This window comes from Lates calcarifer, linkage group LG10 (genome assembly GCF_001640805.2).
Source record: "Lates calcarifer isolate ASB-BC8 linkage group LG10, TLL_Latcal_v3, whole genome shotgun sequence".
NCBI classification, from domain to species: Eukaryota; Metazoa; Chordata; class Actinopteri; family Centropomidae; genus Lates; species Lates calcarifer.
The window spans coordinates 6,009,353-6,036,262 of NC_066842.1; the positions used below are offsets into that span (position 1 = coordinate 6,009,353).

The window sequence follows — 26,910 nt, forward strand, 5'->3', positions numbered from 1 at the left end:
GGGGGGAGGTTGCTGTAGATGATGTGTGCCACAACAAAGTTCAAGCCAAAGGTGCTTTAATGATCTGGAAAGGGGATCATTGAAAAAGAGTGAAGGGCAATGAATCATTTGCAAAAGAGATGCATCAAGGTGATCACAGACCAGAACCCTCTGAGTGCGGCTTCTAATCTTTTCCTCTACCCATGATTACTTGCAGCTCTGAGCATATCACAGTAGGAAGGTGAAAGCAAAGTCAGATAATGGCACTATCATGGGAATTACATTAGAACCCTTGAGACTTCAAAATAGGATCCTTACAAAAGCAATTATGCAGCCTTTTTTGTATCAAAACTCTTTCATGCCACAACATTGTGTCAATAGTCTTAAAGTGAAGTGCTAAGTAGGACTCAAGGGGCTGTGCAAAATGTCACTGCAAGGTCATATTTATACCTTCCTTGTGGTGCAAAGGCTAGTTTACAAAGGTAGTAGAGGAACTGAATGTGTTCCGCTCTATCTGCAAAGTGGAGATTAATTACAGGGTCACATTTGAGATTGACACAGCCATTTAAGGCCACAGTAGACACACAGTGTGCAGCCACAGTCCTCTGGAATAAACATCTGCATATCACAATAGGAGCTTCAAATGACAAATCCAACCAGTTCAAAGCCACCAATTTCAAACTCAAACTTCACCAGCATGTATGACAGACAGTTAATTACATTACTAATTCAATACACAACTATTCTAATGCTCACCTATGAAGACCGTAGGTGTCACTATTAATATAAATCCACTTCTTTTCTATTCTATCAATAATCACACTTTGTTACAGTTGTGTTGCATCCAATGTGTCCACTGTGATAACAAACTACTAAACACTTGGATCAAGATGATGACAAGCAGTTTAAACAGTTCAAAATAAAGACACAAGGTCTTCTTTTGATTCAGGTGCAGCAGACCTTTCCAACAAATTCACACAAAAGGTTTAATGCATTCAGTTACCATGCTGATGGTACAGAAGAGATAAAAATACACACAGATGGTTGGCCTTGGCAGTTGCCAATCGGGAATCATTTTTGAAGAACAATATAGATTTTGCAGCATTTGTATACTGATGACCCACATGTTAAACAAGGGGCCCCTTATTGGCGGTTTCTGATGCTATTTTGCTACATACATATAGGCCTCGAAGCTGTATCTAATTGGAAGGTGGAGGGACAAAAAAGATGAGCAAAAGTACAAGGCTTATATGAATATTTTAAGTGGTAAAAATGGTGTAGTTAAGATCTTTCATCCAAAACAAAAATGTATGTTTACCTTTTCAGCCTGCCATGATACATACATATGTACAGGTCTTTAGGGCACAATCTTTGATCCAACAAGTAACACTACGACCAAGGGTTAGGGTTTATTCTTTATTTAGATAGCCAACAGAAGGGGGAGAAAGAGGTCAGGAATGACAGGCGTAAAATACTTATATTTCATTTGTTAGGTAAACTCTTAAATTCTATGTTTAGTCACAAAATGATTGATTTGGCTTTTAATAGGAATTGACAACATTGCAGTCCTGCACACAGTCAGGTAGCTGGTTTGACTACAAGCAACAACATTTACTTTCTTCTAGGGGTTGTGAAAGACTATGAAAGTCTTATTTTTCCTGCATTTTATTGAAGAAATATAATCACACAACAATAATAATAGTGTTTTCAGTAGAAAAATATTATACACCACTGTTAATGCAGGGTGACACAGCATGTGTCATTGTACACACTTTGCTCAGCCCACCTTGCCCTATCAATCGTTCAGGAGACCTTTTAATCCTGCTGCTTCCCTGTGGCATTGGCTCATCTCCAGCTGGGAGCAGCAAGTGTTTATTGGCTTAGGTATCAGTAGGATACTTGTGGTGGCTTGCCTCACCATTAATTCTGAGATTCCTGTGACAGGTGCGTCAAGTCCACCTTTGACTTCAGCCAACAACTAGAAAGTCTGGTCTGCTATGAGTTATATTCACTGAATTGTCGCAGAGAGCCACAATTTTTGTCCCCCATGACAAAGGTGTGGAGACTATTGATCAGGTCTATGTCATTTCATTTATTTATCAATCATGAAATGTTAGGTGGTATCCCCCACAACAAAATTCCAATTTCAAGAAAACATAGAGGAATGATACATCTTAACTCTGTGGTCTTAGGAGTTCCAAACAGTGACTGACCGAACAGAACTATTAATGGTGCTGCTTTTAACATGTACACAATGTCATTGAAAGTTCTCTGATTTGACCAACCATGCTAGGAGGATAAATATTGGCACTGTGTTTTGTATTTACATTAATTGGTCTGATAAGGCAATGTAATTAAAGATCAACATTTCTAAAATTGATAGGTCATAACCCTCTTAGTCAATTGTCTTTCCCAGATTGGCCAAATGATGTTGAGTTATGCTATGTCTGCATCGTTTTGTGGGATGACATTTGTAAATATTTGTTTCCTTCCTGTGAGAGAAAGAAAGGGAATTTGTTGCCAGAAGATTAGCTGCTGAGTCAGGACTCCAGCGAGAGGAGTTTGGGCACGTCTGAGACTAGGAAGCAGTGTGAGAAAACCCATTAAGGAAATGTGATTATGGTATTTTGTTTGTTAGGAGACCTGGTTTTACGCCATACATATGGGAGTGGGTGAATCTGAATGCAAATGAATAGAACAGAGAGCTTGACATGTTTTCTGCCTGGCAAGTGATGCAGCAAGGCTGGTGATGTTAGGATAAGTGGGTCAGGGTTAGGCAGGAGATTTTTTTGGGGGGAGTGGGGCATTCTTGGCATCCTAACATGCCCTTGTTATCCAACTGAGTCATGCAGCTTTCCTTGGTTCCCAGATAACTGGTGGCCAGCCCTGGAGTGATTAGACTAACTGGACTAGACACAGATTCAGTAACGTCACAACTCTTTCATTGACCTGCTTTAGGAGACAATCCTGTACCAACTGCTTATTGGGCTGATTGGTCTTGTTGATCACACTGTCCTTCTCAGTGGATTTCATTTAGAAGCGCTTTTATTACACTCAAATATTCACTGTAACAATTTCTTATACAATGTACAACGACGTCATTCATCCTATTGGTTCAATATGCAATAACAGTTTTAACACATCATTGACAGCATGATGCCAAAATTTAGTGAAATAATAGAGCCTAATGGTTTGTTTGTTTGTTTGTTTTTTGGGGGGGTGTTTTGTTTTGTTTTTGTAGATTCTCTATGATTCATTTTATATACGTTGCTAAAAAAAAAAAAAAAAAAAAAAAGTTGTGTTGTGTGCAAGAAACTTACTACCAATATATTTGAATATGATATTAGGTGTAGCCTGTGCTTCCTTGTTTGCCAACCAGTAATTAAACTGACTGATTATTGACTGTTTTCTGTTTTAAAGACAAAAAACATGCATAATATCTTGGACATCATTAACTGAATCACTTACAGACTTTGAGGAATGCCTTTTGCCTTAAAAGCCCTTTTAGAATTACACAGTAATCTAACTTTTCTTTAATTTGTTCTTAGTTATGTGCAATATTTTCACTTCAACATATCAATCATTTTTACTTTAATTGAATTTCCATGCATTCTATTACACCTTTCTGCCATTGTCAAATGTAGACTGATAAGCCCCCATGAGAGAATCCATCAGATGTGGTGGATGTTTTCCTTTTCTTGGACTGGTTTAACTTGATTTAACATTGAGTCTAAGCCTCAAATATCACAATTGCTGGAGCAGAAATGGTTGAATAGTTACATGGTTTCCCCTCCACAGTTTTGGCATGTAATTAACCTTCAATCATCATTTCACTCATCAGTGTCAGCCATAATTCTATAAATGAAATGTAGCACCATAGGGGTCCCTTTGTGCAGGAGAAGCAACCTGCTATTTTGTTAATAGCCTTCTGAAGCAGGAAATGGTTAATATGTGCTAGGTCCTCCCACTGTGAAAGGCTTTAATATTTGACAGCATGTGTTGCCTGAGCTATTACTTTAGAATACTTCAACTCACACAACAGAACAGTGAACCTCCCAACTATATACTCCAGGGAAAATCATGCACTTAATGTCAGAGTCTCTATGCCATGCTTCAACAGTCATTTGAAAAAGTCTGATTAATCACCACCACTGGTACAGCTAAGAAAAATGTACAAAATGTAATGTAAGTGTAATGCAAAGTACATTTTGCATTCTTAAACATATACAGAGTGCATTTTGCAACATGTTTCTCAAGGATTTCTCAAAGGAAACTTTTATGGCCTATGTTTTCATCCGGCTGGAATGATATATGTAAATGTATGAATTTGTTCTAGTGCTGCAAAACGACCCAGAAGAACAAGCTCACCTAATTTTACTCAGAGCATTAATAAACCAAAAAATGTAAGACAGAATGAAAACAATACATTGGTGCATAAGTTCCTGTGTGTTTGGCTGATGCTTTCATCTTGTGATGGACCTTGTCATTCCTGTCTTGCTCCATTTTTCTTAACTTCCTGCCCAGCCGTATGTTCATTAGCTTCTCACTATATACCTGTGTATGTCAGTTGTGCCTTCCTGTACCTGTGAAGCCTGCTTGTTCCTGTTGCCGGTGTTCCTTGTTGTTCTGACTGCGTTAAGTAACAATGGTTTTTACAGCAACTTCAGCTGTCTTCAGTCTGAGTCTGCAGCTTGTGCACAGTATATTCTGTGACATGACATATTATACCCTCACTGAAACCAAGGAAAAACAACCAGATGAAAGCACGTTTCTCTTGTATAATAAGAACAAACACTGTCTGACCATTATGCCCATATTCACACGCTCCTCATTTTACCACTTTGTGTTTGTACTTGTCTGTTTTTCTCCAATTTCCACTGATAAGAAAGAGATTTTGATCCCAATTACACTACAGGGAATAAACAAAAGCATCATTCAATTCATGCAGGCATCATTTAGAAGGAAAGCTAACAGTACAACATGTGGCTTTCTCTTAGTGCATGTTTTAAGAATTCATTTTCACTATATGTTAGTCTCTGAAATAGATTAATTAACAGCCATTTTTTAAAGTCCGCAATTAAGTTGTAAGTGATATTCTCATCCCCAAGTTGCCAAGTTAGCACTACCAGGCAAAATTATCTTCTCCTCTGACATTGTATTGGGTCCTCTGAATGGTGAGGAAATTAATACATCAGAAACTTGGGGAAGGCATGGGGGTCAGAATGAGGCTCTCTGCATTGTTTCGGGCTAAGCTCTGCTCAGTGTGGTTTCGTTCAGCTCTCTCTAATTACCACATGAAAGAAAAGCAGAGTCCTCTTTGACATTTGACCCCTAAGTCACTTACTTAAAGTCCCAGCAGCCATTTCAGCATTGGATTTTTGTCACTGAAACGGCTAATAATGATCCGAGTGCACTCCCCAACCCCCCATTCACTGACACACACATGCACACACAGCATCAAAACACACACTGCAAGGGGACTGCCATGTTGCTCTGAGCCACACATTGAGAAATGGCCATAACCCTGGAACAAATAAAGCCACCCAATAGAGAGCTAGCATTTCCCCACCTAATAATTGCCTCAGAAACTGTATGGAAATAATGAGATTCTGCTGACACAATGCCGTGGCCAGACTGAGTGCAGTATGCAGTATGTTGTATCCAACCTCTCCATAGTTTGCTTGTTTGGCTGTGTGTGTGTGTGTGTGTGTGTGTGTGTGTGTGCAGTTGTGTGTATATGCCCAAACATTTATGTATTTGCCATTTGCCTCTACAGGGTAGACAGGTTGAAGAGGTTAAATGGTTTTATTTGCTATCGCCTGTTTGCTCTCCTGAAACTCCTATCGCCATGCTCCTGTGAAATTGTTGTTGTATCATAGCTGTATCTATCCTCTAACCTGAAAAAAGCTGGGGAAAACTGTTACAATAACAGATTTCATCCCACTGCTTTTTACAGAGTACTATGATACAAGCTAGCCACTATGAATGAGTAGTGTTTCTGATAGGAGAGGGAGCCCTGCAAGGTTCCTCTAAAAGTTGTGTGTTAAAAATGTCCTTTTTAACATGTTTCCTTCTTGTCCTCTGGTCTAGTATTCAAATTCTCCATTATTTAAATATTAGCTTTGGCTATTAAATTTAGCAGTATTTTTTTAAATATAGTGATTGAGCATTCAACAGCTACATGGAAAGCTGAGAAAGCTAAAACCTAAAACCTACTGTATAATATTAGTCTGTTCTTGCATATGATTTATTCACTTATTTAATCATTCCTATCTACAAACAGGACAAGGGTCGTGATCAGCTTAGCGGTCCAAATGCTTGCTGACCTTCAGGCTTGAGCCTGCCTTCTGGCTGGGGGGCAGAAACTATTCACCTCAGCTCTCTGCTGCCTTCACTGACTCAAAAAAAATGTGTCCAATAACTGTTGAGAACCACTAGATTAACCCTTGCGTTGTCCTCTGGGTCAAAGTGACCCGGTGGCCGACAATCTGCCTTTGTGTGTGTGTGTGTGTACTAGGATTTGTTGTTGTGCATGACATTTGTGATTCTGAAGCGGTTATCTTTTGTTTTTGAATAATACTAAGAAGAAAAAAGTATACGGAATACGAAGGGCAACGGGAGGGTTAAGAAGAGAATTGTTCTATGGAGATCACTGAAGTAAAATCATTATCAAATTAGTATTTATTTGGTGAAGAGGCAGTTCAACATTCCAGCAAATAACATTGTACTTTTAAAACTTACAACACTTCTGGTCACCCCAAAATCTAAAATAAATAAATAAATAAATAAATAAAACAAAACTCCCTCGGGGTGATTAAAGAAAAACTCTTGTTCTCAGTCATGTACATTCTACTGGTTTGTGTTCTAAACATTTCCAGCAAATGTTGGCAGATGCAGCTCTGTTTGACTGTGTTCCTGACAGACTTTGGATCACAGTGGGTTGTCCATGCTGGAATGTGTATTGTTGTAAATCAAACAAGACAGAACTGTGGATTTTGTTTTCATACAATTCATTGTGATTAATAAACCATACACCATGTTGTCTTGTGCTCAACTCAGATAGCGGCTGGTAGTGCTTCTGGCAAGGTCAACTGGACTTTAAATAATTTCCCAGAATAAAGATGAAGATGCAACACAGATGAGAAGACCCAAACTTAATTGCAGAATTTTAAATGGCACATTGCACTAATCACCAATATAGTAAAATGCCCAGGAAGGAGGAGGAAGATGATTATTTAGAGCATAGCTCAGTACAGATTTGTAAGCTCACACGGGAGATATATTATCAACCACAATGCTTCAAAGTGAACTACACTTTGTCAAAGTAGCCCATATAGAATAATGTGAATTTTTAATCCTGAGTTAAGGTTGCAGTGTTTTTACTGTGATCACTGGCAGTATGTAGTTAGCTTATCCCGATATTATGAGTAAGCAGCATAAGGTACATTCATTGGGAGCAGTGCGTAACACTGCAGATCCAGACAAATCTGTAAAAAAGAGTCATTCCTTTGTGTTTACCTGGCACTAGATGGCACTTTGTTAAAGTCACAAATCCACTATTTTACCTTTTAGAGCATGGCCGTTTAACTTTGTTTAAAATATATTGCCAGTTTAAAAATAAATGTGAATTGCTATGTGTTCGGCAGTATATAAACAGAAGACAATAGGAGCAATACACAGCTATTTATTTATGTTTTATATCAGTATTCATTCATTGTTTTCGTTCATTGTCTTATCTATTGCTGGTCCACATCTGGTAATCTTTTTAAGCTCAAGTATTAATTTAAATGCATTAAAATAGAGACTGACAGGGTTTTACAAAAATGTTGCTACATAAAAGACCTGTAAGGCATTACATTAGTGCATTAGGGTTAATGGTGCTAGTCCTCAGACATGAAATGACAGAGTGAGAACATTGTTGGTCCAAGTTGCCACCTTGTTCAAATGAGGCATCAGATGCAAGCCATTAACTTTGTGCAAGCTCAGACATTTTCACTGTGAAATGTGTGAAGGGTTAAAATGCAAACTATCTGTCATGTGTTTAGTATGAACATGCTCTGCTAAGAAAACAAATGATTTTTCTTAAAAAAAAAAGTAATGGACTATTGATGCCCCAGTGGGGCTCTAATGTACAACAAATGACAAACAGTTTCAGTGAAGAAAGTTTGTCATGTTGAAAAGCAATGTTCAGGAGGAGAGGGTGAAACTTTGGTTTGGTAACATGATAGTACTTACAGTGTGGGTTACTGTGGACCAAGTGATTATATTTATACATCAGTACATCAGTTAACCTTTTAGGTACTGTATATAGTGAGATGGTATGGGTCAACTGATAAATACTGGATGAATAGTTGAGGGGAATTTATGTCGCATGAAAGTGGACACTGACAACATACCCCTGGGTTAGTTGTAAATGTGGCTGAATAGGCAGTTATTTGTGCACAGTTACTAAAGGATTTCAGGTACATTCTTTTCCTCACATTATTCATCAAAAGCCGTACTAAAATAGATTCTGGTCATGCTTCTCTCCCTTTTTTTGTTGCCAAAACTGCTAGTGCTCCGATTCATTTCAAAGGACACAATAAACAGGAGAGTGTTTGAGGTAGGTGTAACTATAATCAATGATATTATGCAGTAATTATTGAACATGTTCTTTGGAATTCATCAGTGTGGTTTTTGTATGAAATAGCCCTTTTCATGTCTGTTTTTAAGCAATGCAGCCCATATAAATTGCTTCATAATTTTTCCATGACTCATGCCTTTTAGTGACAATATTAAATGCATGAATAGCATTAAGAGTGCAGGCATTGGAAAATAAGCCAGAGGCGCTGGGCTTCTATAAGCATTTTATGTGTGTGACATCAGCAAAATCCATGAACGCACTGGCCATCTACATCTTTATAAGGAGCCTTTGTGAAGTGCGCAGTGACTTTGTCGTATTGTATTCTTGCCATAAGACCAGTCCTGCATGTATCAGTTGAAAGAAGTGACACTTTTCACAGTGGATAGTTTTTATTACTATACTTAGCCCTGAGCTAAAGCCTAAAGACTTTAGAGGATTTAATGATGATTAGTAACTTTCCATACAGCTTTAACCTTATTTTCAACTCATAAAATGCTCTTGTTTTATGATAGAGCATAGCATCATACAGGGGAAAGCACACTGAGGACCCTAAATTTTGTGTCTGTTCATTTACAGGCAGTCAGACACTGAAGAGAAAATGAGATTAGACCTTTCGCAGCATGCAATCACTCAATGGATTGACATGGATTTGGCTGTCAACAATTTACTAAAGCCATGGTGGCAGCTATAAAGTGATTGAAATCTCTCTACCCTTCAGAATGGTGCAGTGTTGGTGAAGAGTGGGGGGTGACCCCAAAACCGCTTGAAATAGTGATTACTTTACCAGTGTACACTACTCCCAATACCACTCCCTCACCCTCCTTTGCTGTCTGAAAAACAAAAGGATGGGATTTGATTCAGGGCCAGATTAGATTTGTGTGTATGTGTGTGTGTATGTGTTTGTGTGCTCATGTGTTCACATGTTTGTGGTGACTGTGAGTTTGTCTGTGTGCACTTTTTTGTGTGGGTCTGTACTGCACAGAGATCGAGGGGTGGCAACATCTTTTACAAGGAGCTCTTATGTCAGGAAGCCATTGTCTGTGCGGCGAGATGACAGGCGAGTAGCCCTGGCGATGGATGGTGCCCTGCAGATGAAAAAAATAAATAAAAATGGAGCCATTGTTTCAGAAGCCATGAACAGAATATCTGCAGGGGTCTCAGGCCAAAGCACTGCTCGTAATAGCTTGTCTATAGGGAAATACATTTGTCACATTTGTCTTGTTGGCAAAACAAAAACCTAAATGGCTTGTTTATAAGATAAAATAGCATCGACAGTTGTTCACCACTAAATGTATGGACAGAGTTTCATATAGCTAACATCTAGCTATCATCTAACCAACATCTTCCTACCACCAAAGAGTGTCTACAAGTTAAAACTGGTAAATGATTAGCTTTATTACTGCCGTTTTCCCATTTATTTTGTTCAAGAAACTAACTGCGAAATATGCACAAATGCAAGATGAGGCAGATCTTTTATTAACCATTAATAATGTGAATTTGCAAATTCTCTTGCCTTTGGTAAAGGTAGCAGTTAGGATATTTTCACCTTCTTACACCTTTAAAACTTCAGAAAGAGAGCAACAACCTTGAACACCTCAGACAGTTGTATTTTTTTAGAAGGCAGCAGACAAGGATAACTTACATGTTTCAAATAAATTCACAAAATCCCAATAAATCAATTTATCAAAAATACAACACACATTTCAGCACAAAAAACCTTGGCTGACTGTTGTCTTAAAAAACGTCTTAAAAATTAAGACTTAAGTGTTTTTTTTCACTTGCAGACCCTGTCAAAAATAAACATGCTGAGTTATTCCCAGTACCTTGACAGGTAAATGTTTTCCATGTCTTTGTTCCAAATTATATTCTCCTGAATCTGAAGGTGACAACACATAAATAGTGCCATTCCTCAACGCAGTTTACTCTCCATCATTGTCTGCCATCTAGGCTAATAGTTTGGATGCTCTGTTTTAGTCTCTAAGAGCTTAAACACCCTTAGGACTCAATGCCAACAGCCAAATATCCTGATTTAGGCAGCACCCGCTCAGGAACTGTCAGCCATTGTTGATATAATTGGACCTATTTTTCCAGAGTTGCTAAATTACCCTGTCAAAGCTGACATCTCTTATAGGAATCGAAAAGTTGCTAAAGAGTGGAAAAGATCCTTTTGAAATATCTAGTTTCACCGTATTTCACTGTTCAACTCTGATGTTGGGTTATTTGCAAGAGTTCTATCTCCAACTTTTGCATAGTATGTAATTTTCCAGGTAAAACCAGTCTTATCATGGTTCATCCTGGTGATACAGGCTCATTGCCCCAGCTGCAAGCAGTTAAGTCTATGAACAGCAAAAGCATTTGACTACAACCGAGGTGAAGTATTTAAGTACCTCTAATTCTGTTTGGTTTACATCTATTGTACAGGTATTAGAAAACACCATCCTAACCTCATGGTGTATCAATAAGTTAATCACCCTGAGTAGTCATACCCTTTAATTCAATCATAGAACCCATTCCATTCACTCAAATGACTTATCCCTCATCAAATTCAAGAAGACAGTTTATTTTCAGAGGCAGGTAACAAATTTTGTCTTGTTTATTTTTATAACACCCTTATCTGTTATTAGAAGAACATTCTCACAGACTGACATCTGTTGAGGAACTTAATCTGCCTTCATCCTTTCGTCTGTTGCCTTTCTCTGACTGATCATGTTTTCTAGATTTAAAAGATTACCTGCACCCTTCCTTCTGACCTCTAGTGACTCAAACATTTTTAATTCAATATTAGATATTTACGCTAGAATGTTAAACAGTAACATTTAACTGTAAAATTTAAATACAAGTCTAACAAAATAATTACTTTTGTAACTGTGATGTGTATAGGCTGAGAGGCTTGTTGAGAGAAGACTCACATCCTGTATTAGGTTCTAAATTCAATTGTTTTGTTATTTGAGCGGTAAGATGGAAAAAAAGAATTAAATTCTGCATGCTCAGGAAGTTGAAGGACAGCATCAATGTCCTCAAAAAGAGAAATTTGTGTACTACAAAATGCTGTAGAAATCAGTGATAGTGTAGAATACAAGAAGGCAAATTGCAGAGGATTATGCAGTCTCATTTGGGCCTCAGTGATAGATTAAGCCCCCGCATTCAAAGACATTGTGTTTTGTTCAAGGGTGGAAGTGACTTTGCCAAGACATTGTGAGATAAGAAGCTAACTGTTATTAGTTTAATGGGAATGATAGTCTGCCCAAAGCGGTGTGTGCGAGTGGCATGGGAGCATCATTTTTCTTTGCAGTCTTTCTTACACAGCACTGAGGCTGAGTAGCAGTGAGAGAGCAGCGACCTGCCAATTTTTTTGTGGGTAATCTAAACCACTGAAGACAAGGTGTTGTTCATATTACCACTGGCCCAACAGAGCTAGGTCCAATTTGCTGCAATTGGTGTGAATAAGCCTCTTTATATCCTTCTTTCACCTAGATAGAAAGTCTAGTGATGTATTAATTCTTAGTTATACAAGGGAGGTGTGCACTGATATCTGATATTAGTTGATGATTCCAGTGCAACACTAGTCTAAGAGTTAGTAACAAAACAGCTAGTCAAGTGTGGGAACTACTGTGTAAAAGGACTTTCTTTTGCCATGATTATAGGCACTTAAATGCTGGTTAGCTGCTCAGTATGCATGCTTCGTTGTCTTTATAACCACTACAAAGATTGTACCCTGGTGTACTGCCCCTGTCTGAAACAGATTTTCATGTTCTTGATGACTGTCATTATCATGTCGGTTCGACACCTTTGCAACATTACAGCTTTGAACTGCCTGTCATTTAAATAGCTTTTATCCAAGGATGTCATACAGGAAACCAAACTGGCCACCCTCTAAACCCTTTGCAGTCACTGAACAATATCCTTTACAGTGTAAGAGGATGTTATTAGTGTGTATGACTGTTGGATTTTTGAGTCTGTATTTGTGTGGGTTATGCATTTGTGAGGATAAAACCAGATGTCAGTAATGCCACATCCAATTCCTTGCACATTTGGTTGCTGCCTGCAAGCCCATATTACAATGCTTATTCAGGACCTTGGCAATTCAAAGCCCATTGAGGGTTGTTTTCTCCTCCAACCTCGCCAAATACACTGCTTTCCATTTTCACTGCACCAAGCATTTCACATAGCAGCACAATAATACAAGTCAGGGCAAATGAGTGACTACAAGGGTGAGGGTGAGTGACAATGAGTGAGTCAATGTGTATGTGGTTATGCATATTTTGTGTGTATGAGTGTGAGAAAGAGAGTGAGAGTGTGAGGCTATTTGTGAAGAATTATGCAAATTCTCTTCACTATAGCTTCTGGACCTGTTGGTATAAGACTACAATAAGTATATATAGATGTTACTATCCTATATAAAGTATCAAATACCATAATGCTATCTATTTTTTTACCATCACAATATGTATTTTTATACATAATGTAAATACTGTGTAGTAAATATGCATAAACATGGTTTAGAAAGCTCTCATTGTAGAGGACTCATTGATATTTATGTCCCGCATACAAATCACATAGTCGCCTTCCACCATGACCAAATAAAACATAAAACATGACAATATAATGAAACTTAATGGTGCTATAACTGACAAAAAAGAAACTAGACAGACATGGATCGTATGTCTGAAGATCATTCACAACACTATTTTGGTTCTGTTGATCCATAAGACTCCAACTTCTGTTGTTTAGCATAGTTTTTTTCCATATTACTTTTCTTGATTCTCTTGATTGTCTATTTCCTATCTGGTTAATGGGCCTGGTCATACATTCAGTCCTTAACGTTGGTCTATGTCCATCGTATATCCACCTTTTTTAAACTTTTTCGCAGCTTGTGAATGATGCCAGGCCTGGTATCGCTACAAGCGTGTATTGACCTTTTAGCACATAAGTGAATAAATAGCTTTTGTTTATTTCATTATACATGTTCGGAAAAGCATGTTGTCCTTAATGTTGCCCTTTAACAGAAAATAAAATGGGAATGTACAAAGCTAAGCTGCTCTTTAGGGCTAATACCAAATTTACTTAAGAGGTAAAATCATATTAAAATACAATGACTGAAAACATTCATGTTGAAATACAGAAACTAGATTTAAAATCATAGAAAAGAAAATTATGATAACTGAAGTTGCACACCTTTGTTATCATGTCACAAGAAGACAACTGCTTAGCTACTTTTAACTGTGAGTACAATAGTATTATCTTAAAGCAAAACTGATGAGGTGCCAATTAATTAGCAGTATTATTTTCCTGTCTGTATGCATGCTGATAATGTGAAGTGGATTTTACAAACATAAATGACAGAGGATGTGTCATACAGGAAATTTTCACATTTGTGTGCTTGTGTTTATATAGTCGAAGTAGAGAGAGGCAGAAAGGATGTTTTTGCCAGGAAACCCACAAGGAAGTACAAGAATTGTTCAGAAATCTAATGAGTGCCTGTGCCACTTACTGAATTTAAAGGTCAGAGGGACAGACATGTTGCATGATGGTGCAGAAACAGAGGCTTTTAGGGAGCCACTGTTAAAAAGGCCAGGAGAGGCAGAGCACAGAAAGATTGATTGTGATGTGGCAATGCTTGTGCAAACTGCCAGTGACTGCCAGTGGGTTTTTTTTTTTTTTTTTTTTTTTTGTTTTTTTGTTTTGGTTTGTTTTTGTTTTGTTTTTTTTCAATTCAGGTATTAATTTAATCTATAAATAAAGGAAAAACTGATAAGACCTTCCACTTTTGAGAATATTTGTGCCCATGTTTACATACTGGCATAAGTGCGAGAATGCATTTCAATTTCCAAATAAACAATTAGAAATGTAGTACAGTAAGCCCATGTAAGATGCATCACATCTATGAGAGGAGAGGATAGATGAACAACATAGACACAGAGATGGTGACAGTTGATAAGGTAAATGAATTGTATTAGTAAGTGTAGCCACTGTCTTAGATTGTAGTTGGATAAGGCAGATGTGATTTGACAGCAAGTCATGTAAGTAAACTTTAAATTAGGCTCATACAGTAAGTTCTCAGTATTGGTGGAAGAAGTATTCAGTTCACGTAAGTAAAAGCAATGTTAAAGTAATTCATTACAACTAGAACTCCTGCATGAAAAATCCTACTTCATTAAAAGTACACATTATTAGCTGCATTATTAGAATTATTAGCAGTAAAAGTAATAAAAGTACTAGTTTGGTCCCTCTGACTATTACATTATTAAATGATGAATACTGAAGCATCAGTGTGTAAGCAGCATGTTACTGTAGCTGCTGGAGGTGGAACTAGTTTGAACAATGAACAACTGCATTTTTAATACAGGTTTAAGTACAGGGTCACCAGATAAATCTTAGTGGTTGTGAGATGATTAACGCAGAAAGAAAGAAATTTGTTTTCGGCTTTTGGACTTTTTCCTCTAATCTTTCATTTTTGGTGAGCTATTGGATCATTTCAACATTTACTGAAATGAAGCCTCTGATAAAGACTGCAGACTTGGCGGTCAACACATGTCAGGAACAAAAAGCCTGTCTTTATATAAGAATAATGAATTAAATAAAAAGTCAAACAGAATTAGCCTCTTCAGTCATCTGCCTCAGTCTGGTTATGTCAGTGGTGCTGAACAGAATAGAAAGCAGGTCTTCCATTGTGTTCCACTGCTTTGACTAGTTTCTGGAATGTACATATAAGCAGCCCTGTAACACAGGGTATAGTATAGTAGAGAATCTCTACATGCTCATATTATCTACGGCAGTTTTACTGGGTTTAATCTGGTGATTAGCTAAAATTCATATGCTAATAAAAAGGACAAAATATAAAACAGAAAAATTCACTTTTTGTTTGGAAGTTGAAATATTTATTTAATAAAAGGGGGGTCTGCTTTCTATAGAGCAGACTTTGTGTTTGTTTTTAGCGGGAGGGCTTTAGCTAACTTCCTCTCTTATCAAGAGCTATCTAAATCATGTGCTGAGAGAAAAACTGTATAACGCTTTGGTTGGGCTGCTGTCACAGCATGGTGCAAACTTACCACAAAGTCAAAAACTTTCCTTGAGATCTTGTGCAGAAAGAAATTCCTTCACTCACTAAATTCAGTTGAAATTCAAATCCCACTTTAGTTTTTTTCTGTCTTTACCCCTTTATGATATAGATCTGCAGCTGACTGTTGACGCTACAATGCATGCTTCTTAGAATACAATATTGCATGCTATACTTTCTCTGGACCATATTTCTATTGTTACCTTGTGTCTTTTTTAAAAAACAAATGTGCTGGTAATTTATCGAATGCTACATACTTTATTCAAAATGTGCAACTAGTGGAAAAATGTAATGAACATCTATGCTACCTAATCCTCTCACACATAAGTTGGTTAGCTGCAAGTCATGGTAAGAGCACAGTCTTGTCATGTTTTTATTCCAAAAGATTCCATAGAGAGAAGGGTGTACAGGGGTGACTTCTACTTTCACTTCACGTAGAAGACAATTTGGATTTTACTCTTAACATTCCTTTTGTCACCTACTGTGGGAAATAAACATTCATTCTGAACACCAGAATTTAATTTGGCAAAGAGGGAAAATGAATTAAGCTGAAGTGGAAGCTCTTCTCTGTTGCAGAGACATTTCATGATTTTGGTTGAAAATGTGTCTGTATTTCAACACAAGAATCTTGCTTTACTGTGGCTGTATTACAATGATGCAGCAAAGTGTATTAATATCAGAACAGGATTGATGCTCATTAGGAAAGGAGTCTGATCAATATGGCTAAACTGCAAGAATGACAGTCTTGTGGGTTAGTATGTGAAACCATTTGCCTGCTGAATAATAGGGTCACCGATTCGATTATAACAAGCAAATGGCTATTTTATCATCTCATCACAGAGCCATTTATCTCTTAGAGTCCAAAGTGTCCATGTGACAGACACCCCTCACACCCAGTATAACAAAAGATTAAGGACAAGCATGCGTGCCAGTGTTGAGGAACACAGCAGAACAAATTAATTATTGATGGGATGCTTTCAAAGCCCATGGCGTCACTAGGTATCCATTGTTACCTCTGTTGTTGTTTGCAGCTCTTAGCAGGGTAGCGAGGATGGAGATGAGGCAGGCAGAGCTACAGACCATGAATTTAGCCTCTCTCCTCCCTCCCATGAAGTGCATCCTGTCAAAGCTATTTTTTAATCTCATTCTCTCTGGGTTTTATTCATCCAGCAGCACTCTGGACACATTTGACCACTGCTGCTAATATTTGGATAATGGTTGGTTTATTTCATTTTACACATAAAGAATCAGGTAATGAATGTGTCACATATGCCCAGATAAAACATGCTACCAAGCATCAATAAAACTTTAAAAACTTAAACGGTTTAATATGTAATGTTCTATCCACAGGGAAATACAGTGTCAGCTAACTTGTAGTCTAAAGTAGCTGGTGAGTTACCACTGTATCTGAGTTTAGATCTGGTCAGTACTAGTGTACTGATCTGGAAAGAAAGAGCCTGCTTTCCCCCTTAAGGAATGGTTTCACAGCCAGGCAGTAGGAAACAGCTCTAAAATACAGAGAAAATAAAATGTACTCATAGCAAGGGTGCCTTGGCCATGCGTGAACTGATGCTGATGACATTCACATGTAGCTGTGATGCCTGAGTGGTTTGAGTTGCTCAGAGGGTCTGTGCAGAGAAGCTTGAGGATCCAAGAAGGACAGAGACATGTTTTAACACTGGCAGACAAATTCTTCTGTGGCATTTTCTCTGTTGTGGGCTATAAGTGAAAACTTGACTGAAACATACACATGATGGGAGTGTTAGATAATGAGTGATAAATGTAATTTGGGTTTTAATACTTGACTCCTGTTGGTCTTATAACTGTTTGGCAACACTAGAATCACATAATTTTCAGATGATGTTAAATATGGATGTGAGTTTGTGAAATCTACAATACCAATGATATCTTTCAGTTACTAATATACATTACATTACTTACAGGTTAGAGGTAACTATCAAAGCACTTAAGTCTCTTTAAGATGTCAGCAATGATAAACATACAGCTATACCTATGCATGCATAATGGAAGCAGTGGATGTGAAAAGTTGTCACGCACAAAATATTAACCCCACCCCCTACCAACTGCAACATGCAGTATGTGTGTGAGTGTTGTAACAAGCCAAAACCAAACTAAAAAGATGCAGATATCAACACATCCTTGAGAATATGTTGAGGTTGCCCAACAAGAGAGCACAATCTAGGAGAGCAGTCCTTTTATGCATTCAGCTCCTCCTCTCTCTCAGGTGTTGGCAGTTGCTCTGATGACCCACCCAGGCTCCTACAAGAAGCAAGCAGGAAACCAGATGGGGGGTTATCACACAGGCTTAATTTAAACTTAAACTGACAGCATAAAGTTTGAATCCTGGAAGAAGGGTAAAGTTTGACTATTACCTGCAACATAAATTTGTTAACTACTGTAATGTGCTATTGTAAACACATGGAACTGATGCTATAAGTGGCTGGTCTGGCTGGACCAATCGGTATTAAAGCTTAACTGCAAGACTTTTACATATAAATAAATGTTGGTTACATTTAAGCCCTTGCCAGACAAGTTCATACGATACAGGTTAAGTCTCTCCATGCCAGATAAATCTATCTACATTTTGCAGTATACTGGAGTGTGCGGTGACAATCCTGCGCTGGCACACTGGTAAAAGTTCTACACAGCAAGGCTACAAGTTTGAATTTATCCTCCATATATGACTCCTCAAAATTCCCTCAACAGAAGGACAAAAGTAGTGTTTTTCCTACCATTTTCATAAAGCAATGCATATTATAGATGTAAAAATAACACGCATGCAGCATTACACCTGTCAGTACTTGGTTTCCATCCAAATGTAGCACAAAAAAGCAAAATAAAATACAAGTTAATGTAATGTGAATATTAAAAGTTGGTGAATGGAAACACACTTGGTGATGACAGAAAACGATTAATTAAGTATTTGAAATGTCAGTGTACTGCTCACTATGGACTTAACTACATGTCTATCAGGGAGTAGTGACTGAGTAAATGAGGAAAAGGTTTCAGACACAGCCAGAGGCAGATGCTGACACAGCTTTAGCTCCTAAGTTCTTTTGTCTCCGCTGTTAGACCATGTACACTTGTCTTTACAATGTTTGGAACCTGCTTTCTGTGGTTACCGGGCTGTAGGGGGTGTTGTGCTGACCTGGGATCTACAGACAAAATCAGATTAGATCTTTCTTGCCTTCTTCTAGTTTTTCCAAGTGCTTAAATTAATGAACAACTATACACTTGCCTTTCATTTTCTTTAGCTTTTAAGAGAATGATCTATATAACTTGTATTGAATTCTTGTTCCACAGCTGAGATACGCCTCGCCCTCAGCCCCTACAATGTGCATCAGACTAATGACTAACCGGGGCCTCTCACGGTTCAGCAGAGGCTATTGCGTTAACAAACACCTACAGTATAAGGAATCCATCTGATTTGCTGTCCTCCCACAAACCTTAGCTAATCAATGTACAACATGGGCAGTGATTACCAATGAGTCCTATCATTCAGCTGCTAAAATTGACTTCAGATGCATATAAAACAGACTTAGCTGAACATGAATCAATGCCAGAACATTTAAGAAGATCCAGTGATGCTGGATTCTCCTAATTATTATATATTTAAGAACAACAATCTGATCATAATCTCACTTTGGCATCACATTAAAGCTAGTGAAATGAAAGCGTATTGGACAATATAAGAGTTACCTCTGCAGTCTCTGACTGATTGAGCCTGAGACCACCTTTACAATCACAGAAGATAGACAAAGGATCAGATGTATATTAGACAACATACTCCAACACCAGCCTCCAGGAGGAGACTGTGTTGTAAGTGTATGTGTGTGTGTTTCTCTGCAGTATCTGAAGCCCACAGTGCCACCAGGCCCTCAAAAGAGGAACTGCTACTTTCTCATGGACCCCCACCTCCCTTCCTGTCTGTCTCCACTCCGGTCTCTGAGACTTAAATCTGATTTTATTTCTTTATTTGCCAGCAGCTTGTCGTTGAAACATTTGCATGTTGCAAGAGATATGTGAGCCATTTTATTTCAGTTTACCCTCAGTAGGCACCTCTCTGTTTTGAAATGTGTCCTCTGTGGGTGTCTCCGTGCGCCCGCGTGCGCGCGAACGTTTGAGTGCGGGAGGGGAGGCTGAAATCTGGACAGACAAATCTGGACAGATAAGGCTGGTTAACAAAACGTGCAGGGTCTAAATAAATAAACCAGCAAATGAACTGACTGCACGCGCGGCGATCAAACTCATATGGGCAAACACAGCACACACACACACACACACACACACATACACACAGTTTTACCCCACACACACTTGAGTAGGACACCGGGCAGAGTGCGTTCTGCCGATCATCTCCGTCCCTCCCTCCAGCAAGCGGATTGCCTGTGCTCCTGACGACAGCTAGTCACACAGTGCTGCGAGTGTGAGGCTGTGGAGAGACTGCATCAAGGAGCGAGAACTGTGCGCTCGCATCGGGAGCGGTGCGTGGGAGTTGTTCTCTCTCTACCTGCCATTTGCATTCCTTCTTTATTCTCCACACTCATCCTCGGACGAGTCCGGGCGCGCGGGGAGTCCCATTACCGAGGGAGCATCGCGCTGTATGTGTGTGTATGTGCGTGCGTATGTGTGTGTGGGTTGCCTGTTTTTAACTACAGCTGTCATCTTAAAAACTGTGGTACTGCCATTGTGGAGAAAGTCGTTGGAAATCAGCAAGAAGCGACTGGCTGTTGTCTGTTCTTCCTCCCCCGTCGTTTGTTGAAAGCTGTCTTTCAAGGCGATGGACTTGAGATAGTGCGTCTCAATTTGAGTCTTGGTGGCTGGGAGTTGCCGTCGGGGAGAAATGCGAAAGGATGCTTGGAAGCAGTGAAGGCTACAGCAGGTGAGTATTCTTTTAAGAAAGCAAAAAAGAAGCGGTTTCTTCTAACCATGATATGTTTTCTACTGTTCTTAGTGTTCGTGCTTATATGTCGCTGCAGTTTACTGTAGGCTGAGGCCAAGATTTTAGAGAGGTGGATATCCAGAATGCAGCTAAACCCTGGTCTCTCCGGGCTACTTTGAAGACAACATCCCTCAAATATGTGAATTCTGGTGCGCCAGTGGCGACAGCGGTTAATGTCAGAGGCTTTTATAAAACTCCTCGGAGCTCACTCCGATGTCAAATCGGCTAAAATATTCTTTCAAGTCCGCGATGATTAGGGCAGAATCGGTTGACAGGACAGAAAAGCAAACGGGGGACTTGAGTGTGGTTAGGCGCGTCCTCTGCAGGTAAAAATGCATCTAATCCACACAGATTCGAAATTAATTTATAGATTTATTATCGATTCACATTTTGACTGTGTAATCTTATTTTCTGGACATTTTTGTGTGAATGTGTGCTTGTTTGGGAAGGCGAAGGCTTATGCCATTAATCAAATTTAATTGTCCCGCGAATGTGAGTGTGTGAGAATGAGGAGTGTGTGTGTGTGTGTGTGTGTGTGTGTTCGGGGAGGGGTGAATTGCAAAAATGTTATCTTAATCTAGCCTTTATTTGACCACGTATAGGCTTCTGCTGAGATAACATTTCTCATTGTGTGGAAGTGCGAGGCAGTCGTGATGCTCCCCATATGCCATTTTATTCATCTGCAAAGATGGCTATCTGTTAAATGGGCAGCGAATAAAAGCAAGCCAGGCTTCTGCTGCAGCGGAGTCGTGCATTTTACTGATCCTCGGAAACGACTTGGGAATTTTTGTTTTCAGCAAAACAACAGTTATGGGATCTATATATAGCTTACACTGCGACTACACGGGAGACAGGATGAAACTTGTGTGGTGATGGTGCCACACGCTGTCTGTTGTTTGTTATTCAAGGCAGCATTTGCAGAGAATATATGACAGTGGCACCCTGAATTTTTTTCGCCCTTTATTGTCCAGCACTGCCTCTTATAATGACACACCACTACAGTTGAGGCAGAGTATCAGAAGACTGTGTGATGCTGTGCCTGCGGACATTCATAAAGTGCTGTAGCTCTGTTGGTTATAAATAGCCGGAGGGAGCGGACAGCCAGATAGAACAGGAGCAGCCTCCCGTAGTTCGAAGAGCAGCAGCAGCAGCACAGCCTCTCCGGCTTTATCTGGGCGCACAATCCAAGATGATAGATAGCTGATACACTTTGAGATATCACACACATACAGGGGCAAGGGTGTGGCACAGGAGGGCTACATGGGTGAATAATAGCCTATCCTGATTTCTCTGTTTTCACTCAGAGTGTTATATGCTCTTCTTACCAAAATGTGCCTTTTCTGGTTTCCCTCTGTTTGGTGTGTAAGTGTGTTTGAGGCACTCACTAGTGACTTTAGAGCGACCATATCACATTAAATGTTTTTCCTAAATCCATAGAGGTGTCACAGCATTCCTATAGGTGTGATAAATTTCACTTACAAGCTTAAAATCATGTTTTTTGCGAGGTTTTACTGTTGATCTCTGTGATGTTTAGGATGCTACAGACTGAATGATGGCTGCCTTACAAAGGCTAAGGGGCTGCTGAGGTGTGTGATCCGCTCTGTCCTGACTCTCTGGCTGCCTTCATTAAACAAATGTGCAGCTGCTGACCTTGGTCATCTACGAGTGGTCAATTGGATTCACCTCTTTGCCCTGCAGTAGGCTATAGGACACATGTAGCAAAGAGCACCACACCACTGCTGCCACCACCCCACCCTCCATCCTACAACATTATGCTGCTGTTGACATACTATATTGAATTACAACACGTTGATCAATGTTTGCAATAAGCTAAACCTCTACATAATAGCCAATATAATACAGAGTATCAGATGTCACAGGAAAATCATGCTCCTGATAACAGCATTATATTTCAGTGAATATATGGTGTGGTTACATCTTGGCATGTTTGTAATTTAATCACATGTTGGAGGAATGGGGAAGCAAACCAAAAAAGACAAGAATAAGAGTGTGTGCAGCATTTAAATCAGTCATGAAAGAAATCAGCTTCACTGTAGATTTGTCAGCAGACCGGGGCAGAGGAGCAGTCGAGACAGAGTGGGTGGCAATGGTGTGGACCGTGATGTTAGTGCATGATGACTGATCACAGGCTTGCCTTCTCACAACACACTAAATGACCAATAGTGTTAGTGAGCGGGCCAATGCTGGCTCATGACGTGTTAGCATGTCTCTTGGAGACACTCATCCTGGGTGTAAAGCTGACACCTACTGCATTGACAAGGTGTTTATTAGCTCCCAGTTGTGAGGCCATGATGCCTACATAATGCTACGATGACACAGAGCTGAGAGTTTTCACCCGGGACGGCAATTATGTTGTTTTCATAAAACTCGGCTGCCATTCCACTTGATGCCACTGCCTTGATACATCGATGCCCGAGGCTGGATGGCATGTTTATAAAAGGCCTGCAGTGAGATCACAGTAGTTGTTTGATGGGGGGAGGAGGGAGGCGGTTGTTCACAAGTCACTGTTGTCCTTGGTAGATGTCTTTTGAACTAGATAAGCAGGAAGAGCAGCTGCAAGGGTTATCAAAAAGTCATCAGCATTTTTGGTCACAGTTTCAGTGGTGCAGTCCCTTTGAGCATAAGATTTTTCACCTAATGTGAAAATGTCCCAGTCACTGTGACACAGTCATTTGATACAGCTTCATAATATTATCAACAAATATTTCTCACTTGTTCCCCATTTCCCTACTTGTTCCCCACATTTGTTGCCCAAACTGAATGTTTGAACTTATTAAATAAAATGTGATTGTTTCTTGTAATGTAGCAGATGGTTGTAATGTTGCACTAGCCCAAAAAGATAAGGTTTTGTTCTTTGCAGCAGTACATGCTAGAAGTGTTTCTCATTTATTGCTCTCACAGTGGTACAGTTTAATGCTTTGTAGGCCCCTGGGTGACCAAAAGCAAATAGCTCATGTTCTAGGCTCCAAAGAAATAATGCTGCTTTGACAAAACTCGATGTGAATATCCATTAATTTATCCTGGGATCCAACAGTAAATGCTGCATTGTACAAACACACATTTGGTCATGCAACCCACATGTTGTCCTCTACTTTACCTTCATCAGAGTGATAGTGGCTTTCACTGTGTCTTCTCTGAAATCAAATTTGTGAAATTATTGATTGCATTGCCCTTAATCCTGTGACGCTGGACACATTAACATAATTATTGAAAACACTAATACCAAGTTTATACAAAACTGGTAACCCTGTATTTGTCACATCAATGATACTGGCCACAAAGCTGCAAACATGACATTTATAATACCTAGAAATAGTCTGGTTCCCTACAGCCATTTGATGTATTGAACTGCCACAGAAAATATCCACATCCTACTGTGACTTAGCTCTTATTTTAATTAAGAAACTGTATTTTCAGGGCTTGTTCTAATCAGAAGCAGCTGTGCAAAAAGGAAAAAAAAAGAAAATATCTGAAGGTATCAATTATGATTATAAATGTCCATCCATCATATCCATTACCTATTCCACTTATCCTTTTGAGAATTGCAGGGGGGCCGGAGCCAATCTAGCTGGCATTGGGTGAGAGGCGGGTTCCACCCTGGACAGGTTGCCAGTCTATCACAGGGTTTATAACTATGTTAGTATTTGAATTAATGCTTTAAGTGAAATGTCATTGCATATTGGAGCCTTGTTAGAGGCATGTCTAAATGCCATGCATTCACATTAGCCTGTAGGGTCCATTCACCTTTAAAGGATTCATGTTAGAAAAGCTCATACAAGTGTAGGTAATTCTGATCTGCTTCACAGTGTTGTGAAAAATGTCTTTAGACAATTTCTGCAACGGTGCCTTGAGAAAGTGATTTCCCCTTTTATGCTTATGAAAAAAAAAATCAAGGTATCCACAGAGAAAAGCTGGATTACTGTGTGTTTTCAAATGGCAACAGCCAGCAGAAAAAGGTGCTTAGGTAGAGTATGGTATGGTTAGACATGTGTACCTCCACAAGTCTTGATCCTCAAACTACGTGTATGTACAGAATTCATATAGATTTTATTCTATGCTTGACCATTGCTAGCATTTTGATGATCCCTTGAATTCACTTGCCTCCAACTTAAATAAAATTAAATTCCAAACCACTGACATTAAATAGATGCTAACCCTTAATCATTGCCAGGCTTGAAATAACATCCTGCTATAAACCACTAGGAGTCCCTCAGAGGATGCATCATTAAAAAAGGCATTGATGGTGGCCGAGGTTATGGGTCAAGGGTTGGGGAGGTTATATTGTGCTTACTAAGGCTCCTCTCCAAACCCCTGGAGAGGAGATTTGTATTCACTGCATAGGGACTAATCAATGCCTATGCCAGCACCCTTGTTGCCAGGCAGACTTAAACTTAGACATTCATCTTTTAGATGATTATGTGAATGACATGTATGTCACTTTGTATGTCAACAGTGCTGCTATTGGTCAATAAATTGCATCAGCTCAGGCAGTCTATTAACCTCAGACTAGCAGCTTTGGACAGGAGACCAGAGCTAAAACACCCTAATAGTTGCTGAAGTAAGCCCCATCAGGCCAAAATGATCCCCTTAATTTTTCTTGTTTACTGCTGATAGCCATATACATGTAGTAGTAACTGTACAGTAATTGGTTTTTGGGACTGTACTATGATGGTTATATTTCAAGTATATAAGCCAGACACAAAACCAAATGTGATGTTTTTCTGGGTATGAATTCCATGTCCATTGTTATTTACAATGCTTACCCTTTCTTTCCAGCTGTAGACAATGAATAGTATTGTCTCATTTGATATCTGCACATGCATTTATAACTAGAGTCTGAACAAATTGTTTTGCAGTGGTGATGATTAGTATTGTGCAGCAAAATTACAATGTGTTGCATCTGTTCTACTGAAAGCATCTATTCAAACAGTGCCATTCAGTGGCGACTGGAAACACAATAGTGGGACAACAGCAGCTCCACTTATACAGCCACACTTGAATGAAGCGTATGGTATTTTCCATAAGTGGGAGCAAGATTTGTGTTTGTGCCCCACCTCCCTGATGTAATGGCTGTTAAAATACCCTGTTGAGATTCAGAGATCACTGAATTCGGTATTTAGGTACAGTACTAGTACTCTCGACCCTCTCTTCTCTGTCTAGTAGGCTGACCGAGGATCTACTTAGAAGTGGAGTTATGATTTACATCTGATCTGCTACAGGTCTCCTCTCATTCCAAAGTTGCAGCAGCTTAAAACGTATAAATTACTCATTTGGGTCAGATTTTTTGAGATGTAGCTGCTCAGGGTTTAGCAATCCAACATGCAGATCAGCTTGTCCTCATTTATGCCAAGCACATTCATCTTGAATAGGTCTGAACGTGTCTCTGAACTTGTTTTGTTGTTGTTGCTATTTCACAGCACTCAAAAAATGTCATTAATAGCCACTAATCCCATTAGAATTCATTAAGAACATGGACACCCCTGCTCAAGTGCTGCCACAGTATAGAAAGGCTGTACCCTCTGTTATACTTGGATTAAAGTGTTCTCTGATAATTCAAATATTTTAATGTGCTTCAAGCCCATTATCCCCTCCTTTTGTCAGATCAGTGAAGTTGCTTTTTATCCATTGACAGTATGTTCCCATTCATCATGTGATTCAAGACAACAGGGGCATTGCTTTGAGGTAGAAAGGGGCAGAGGCTTTTAGTTCCCTAAAAGCTCACTTTCTCCATCTCTTTGGTGCTCTTCCTCGACCTCGCTCTCTCTGTTTAACTTTCCTAAAAGCTCTCTCTCACTCTCCGTCTGTCTTTCTCCCTCCCTCCCTCACGCAGGCGTTCTTTCACCCACTCACTGTCAATGCAGAGAGAGAGAGAGAAAGGAATGACAGAACAATGTAACAAAGAACTGCTAATACTGTGGATGGAGGAGAGCGAAAGTGCAGGAAACAAGAGGTCAGATTTCAGGTTATCGACCAGGCTGGGTGGCATGAGGAGATGTTAGTTTGCTAGACATGAAGAAGCAGCAGTGATCCCACCAACAGTTAGACCTAAAATAGAGCCATCTCACATCTTGTAGAAATGCTAGAACTTGTGCTGTTCCACTGAATGTGTTTACATCTACATTAATAGTCATATTATAATCAGCATAATCTACTTTTTTAATTTAAGTGCCATATTCTTTTTATATTCTGGGATAAGTCTATATCTTGGAAATGAAATACCCAATTTTGCCAGCTGGGATGTGCCTTTTGTTTGGTATATTCTGGCAT

General features: G+C 39.2%; 1 protein-coding gene across 2 annotated transcripts in view; it reads left to right on the forward strand.

Moving 5' to 3' along the window:
* lingo1a (leucine rich repeat and Ig domain containing 1a) overlaps positions 1-26,910 on the forward strand; it is a 119,124-nt gene that overhangs the window by 73,196 nt on the left and 19,018 nt on the right. The window contains exon 1 of one of the 2 annotated variants that reach the window (XM_018675896.2): positions 19,931-20,562. The exons of the other annotated variant lie outside the window; for it this stretch is intronic. The gene's annotated coding sequence lies outside the window, so the exon portion shown is untranslated. Of the gene's footprint in view, positions 1-19,930; positions 20,563-26,910 lie in introns of those variants that run through there. 2 annotated transcript variants of the gene reach the window in all.